Consider the following 5222-nt stretch of genomic DNA (forward strand, 5'->3'; position numbering starts at 1 on the left):
CCAAAAAAAGGGGCAAAAAAATATTTATCAAAAATATATAAGGACAAGACGAAAAAATATAGAATAGCAGTAACCAAAATCAATAGAAAGGGCAGTAACCAAACTCAATAGAAATAACAGTAAGGGCAGAAACTTACTCGGCTAGTGATCAGTCATCAACACTAATTGAGATACCTTTGCTTGAGCTTGAGCTTTTGCTTGAACTTCCACCACCTACTGCTACTTGATTTATAACTAGAAAAGAAAAATAAATGAAGGCTATTAGATTAAATTTCATTTGAATAAGACACATTTAATAGCACTAAATAGACAAAATAGTTTGAAAGTTAAACATGTCACCTAAGTCATGAAATTCATCTTCCAATGCCTCTACCTCATCCCTTGATTTGTGAAAAGAAATTGGATCTAAGTCTTGAGACCAATTTTGAGCACAAACAAGATTTTGAACCATGAGAGAAAAGAGTGAACTCCGAAATCCTCCAGTACTAAATGCAGACTCAAAAGCAACAATAGAAATAGGTATAGCCAACACATCCCTAGTCATTTTGGATTGCAATAGATACCTATTTGAATTGGCCTTCCACCACCCTAATATCTCAAATTTCACATCCCTTCTACTTTCACAATTTTCAACCAAATATTTGTCAATCTCATTACTACACCCATGGACTACTCAGCCTCCAAGAAACGCTCATATCTAGAATTAATCATCACATATGGATTGGTACAAGAGTAATAATCATACAACTTGACCTAGGTTCCCCTCACCAAATCAATCATCTCATCAACCAATTCATCCCCATAAATTTCAAAAAAAGAAAACTTCAAAAACCTCATTTTCTTTCTTGGATTAAGAACCACAGCCACATACAAAAGATGGTTAATTTTATCCACTTTCCCCCAATACTTATCAAATTTAGATTCCATTTTAGTTGCCATGTTTTTCAAGAGGTGGTTTTGAGATTTAATTAAATGAGCAATATTCTCTCGAACAACAAAATTTTCATCAAAAATGATGTTTGAAGTAACATACAAAGAACCGGAGAACTTCTTTGTTGCATTGTAAAAAAGCTTAAAAAACCCACAAATGTCCTACAATTTTGGAAATCAATACCACTAGGAGATTCCAATCCACCACTATTCTCCTTGTTCATAAAGTATGAAGAATAATTATCATCCTCAAAGTCCATTCGTATGAACACTTTCTCAAAATTTTCAGTAGTTTCTAACGTGAGTTAGGTAGAGTTCGACCTAGTTGGTACATCAAGACAAAGAAGAGATTTAGACTCAATACCTAATCTCTCCACAAAACTCATAAAGTTTGATTTCAATTTGGTGATGACTTCACATCCCTTACAGCTTCATGCACCTTAGCAATGGATGCATCAATTTCTTTCAAACCATCCCTCACAATCAAATTTAGGATATGTGCACAACACCTCATGTGTAAGAACTCATATTCTAAAATAGTCTCCTTCCAATTTTTAGTTACAATTTGCAAAAACTTAATGGTGGCACCATTTAAGGTAGCATTGTCCACTGTCAAAGTGAACATGCCATTAATACCCCTATAGACACTCAATTTTGCACTCATATGGGAGATGACCAAAATAATTATTCTAAGTACCCAAAAATCATGATTGCATTTCATTCATCAAGTCATTCATCACATATCATAAAAATGATCTTGAGATTCTAACGATCGTGATGATATGTTCGGTTTCCAAATCGGACCATCGAATTGAAATATATCATAAGATCAAGTGTTAACAGTCAGCATGCATTCATTTGGGTGGAATTGATCACACGTAATTAATTGAAATTAATTTTAATTAGTTAGTAATTAAAATTAATTAAATGAATTTCTGTGATTGGTGGTTTATTTTGATTAAAATAAGTTTGGTTGTATGGGAATAAAAAAAAAATCTAATAATGTTAAAATTGAATTAATAATTAAGTTTTTAGGGTAATTATCATTGAGATAATTATTTAAAATATTTGATTACCAAGTTAGGATGAATTCTATCAGGAATATAAGTCCAAGACACATCCAATTACAATTCCCAACTCAGAAAAACACCCAAAAAGAGTCCAAAACATGCAAGAAGACAAAATTAGGCTGAAACTGCAGAGAGTGCCAATTAGCACTTGTGAAGTGTCAATCGGTAGTTGGAAAGTGCCAATTAGCACAAATTGCAGGATTAGTCTAGATACATTTTTTTTCAAGTAAAAACTCATCATATTTGATTTTTTTGGGGATAAAATCTGACCCAACTCGTGTTTGCTGACTTCCAAAGCAACCCTAGTTTATTTTTTAAGCAAATACACCTCTATAAATAGAGGAGAAACCCAAAATTCAGCACTCTTCTCCCTTTAACATTAAAGAAACTCTGGAAGTCTGACTTTAAGAATTTCTTTTCTGTAAAGTGATAATTCTTTAGAACTCAGGGAGATCCATTCCCTTTGACTTCTAAAGCAATTTTCCCTACAGAATTCATTTGTGCATTGATGCAAGTATTGAGTTTATTTCTTTAATAGCATGTATGTTTAATTGTTTATTTCCATGTATGTTTAATTGTGCATTCCATGTTAACATGTGGATATCAAAATCTAGCATGATCTTTTTAAATCTTGATTCCATGATTAGAACATGATGATTATTTGATTCACACGCTTGAACATGTAGATTTAGGGTTGTTAATGACATAATCTTATATTTATGGTTATTTGTTATTAAATGCTTCAGATATGAAATTTTCTTGATAAAAACTCATCCTTTTTCATATCTAAAATCAAATCTGAAATTTTCTTAATAAAAACTCGTCCTTTTTCATATATGATGAAGTTGAAACTTGACCTCGTCAGTATGCTCCTCGTCAATATCAATGGACGATCTTCGGTACCTGCTGTTAAGAAAAGAAAGGCAAAGGAGGTTTTCACCAATGTAAGGCCAGTTGAGAATACTCTGATGCTAAAGTCAACTTATCAGTTCTTAAAAAAGTTTCTCACAATTGTCTCTCTAATTTTTCCTGTCCTTTTACCTGGGTTCCATTTCCCTTTTTATAGTTTGCTTTGGGTTGGTGCAATTATGTCTGTTAATGCTGCTCTGAGCGTTTTTCTCCTGAGAGGAACGTCGCATTAATTGACAATGATGATTCCATTGAAGGTGTAACGGATGACCGTTGAGCCATTATTGCTCTTGTAACTGTTCCGGTGTAGTCATTGCTTGTCAGCTGTCTTGATGGCATTTATTCACGTCTTCAATGAGTGCTAGCTTGGCTCGTCTCAAAGGACGACGTACGATGACGGGATTTTACATTTACTCTCGTCCTCAACTTGAGTGTGGATAAGATCGTCTTTTATCTAGACAATCTTATCTTGATGCTCGTCAGTTGCCCCCCATTCCTAGGTCATCAAGAAGTTGGACAATCTTAGGAATATGGTTGGACATGACGCTTCGTATCTTCTCAATTACTGAAATTTGGCTCTTGTTTTAAATGCGAAACAACTATTTTTAGGAAGCGAACATGTGTCATTCTTCAATTTATGGTACGCGTGAAATTTCCTTGATTTTGGAACGCCTTAATTCTTAGTTTTCCTTTTAGAAATTTTTTTTTCCTCTTCCTCTTATTTGGTTTGAACTTCAACGCGCTTGAGAAATCTTCATTCTTCACAATTTCCCGGTAATACCTCTTTTCTCTATGCTTTGATGGTTGGTTTTGATTTCCTTAGTCAAAAGTGCCCCTTGGTCTCTTTTTCTTTGCTTAATTGGGAGTTTTCTTAGAATATTCCTTAGGTCGACATCCTCAAGTAGGCTTGTTTGTTCCCCATTTCTCTGCCCTTTGGCCCGTTTTATTTTTTCTTTATCCTTTAATTTGCCAATCTTTGATAAAACACCACTCGGAGATGGCCGCCATCGAGTATAGGGTGGATGATGTTCAATCTAGCGAGTTGGAGACTGGGTTGTCTTCCAATGCAGATTCTTTGAGTAAAGTAGTGGACACCGCTACTGCAAAATTGCCTTCATCTTCATCTTTACCTCCCTTACATGCTCTTTCGGAGTCTTGTTCCTTGAAAGAAAAACATCTAACCGATTTTAGGAAGAGGTTTCAATTTCCCAAAGGGACCTCTATTAGACTACCTCGCCTAGGTGAGAAAGCTTGCAACTTTGCTCACGAGGAGGTGTGTTTTTATAAGGCTAACTTTCTGTGTGGCCTTCACTTCCCCATCCACCCATTTATCTTGCACCTCCTAAATGAATTTTAGATTGCCCCTAGTTAGCTCGTCCCTAACGCTTAGAGGACGATAATAAGCTGCATGTCCATTTAGGTGTCTACTTGTGACGAAGAGATGATTACTTTAAATGAATTTTTGTTTTTGTATCGTTTGAAAGCTTCTACCCACTATGGGTATTTTGAACTTTTGCCTTGGGATAGGAAATCCAGGATTGTTAGGGGTTTTCCTTCGTCTTTTTGTGATTGGAAATCACGATATTTTTCTATTTCAGGAACGGGTCGGGAAACCTTGTCTGACGATTTCCGGGGGGAAGTCCCAAGATTACTACGAAAATGGGAAGTCCCAGCACTTAGTGCGTATTTCCGTTATCCTCTTTTGTCTTTCTTCCATATCTTGATTACTCGTCTAACGAAGTTCTTCTTTTGATTCTTCACAGCTCTTGATTGTCTTGATCTGGAAGATAAACATCATCACTGGGATCGTGCTGCCCTTGCCTACGCTTGTGAAATAGAGGATTTCGACGACCTCGTTGATCCTCGTCACTTGTTTGACTATTGTCTAGGCCCCGAACCTTTAAAGTAACTAGTCGCCAACCCGTGCTATGCACGGGAACCTATCTATTTATGTGGTAAACTAAATTGATTTTATAAAATTTTAAATTGATTAAGAAACTATATTATTGCATGAATTGCTCTTGTATAACTTCAATTTGTGTTACAATTTGATAAAGAAGTCATTGTTTGAACGTGCAATGACTTATGAAAAATATTAAAGAATAGTTCATGACTATAAACTTATAACTATTGAAAAGAATCAAAAGATTAAGAGCTTAAAAATTATAAAAATATATGTGTGTGTGACTACACAACAGAGAAATATAAGAGAAAAATTTGTTACACTCAAAATAATAATTCATGGTTAAAATTATTGAAATTTTCCAGATAGTTTTGGATATTACAAAAATATAACTCAAAAAGTCAGATGTT

This window comes from Quercus robur, chromosome 3 (genome assembly GCF_932294415.1).
Source record: "Quercus robur chromosome 3, dhQueRobu3.1, whole genome shotgun sequence".
NCBI classification, from domain to species: domain Eukaryota; kingdom Viridiplantae; phylum Streptophyta; class Magnoliopsida; order Fagales; family Fagaceae; genus Quercus; species Quercus robur.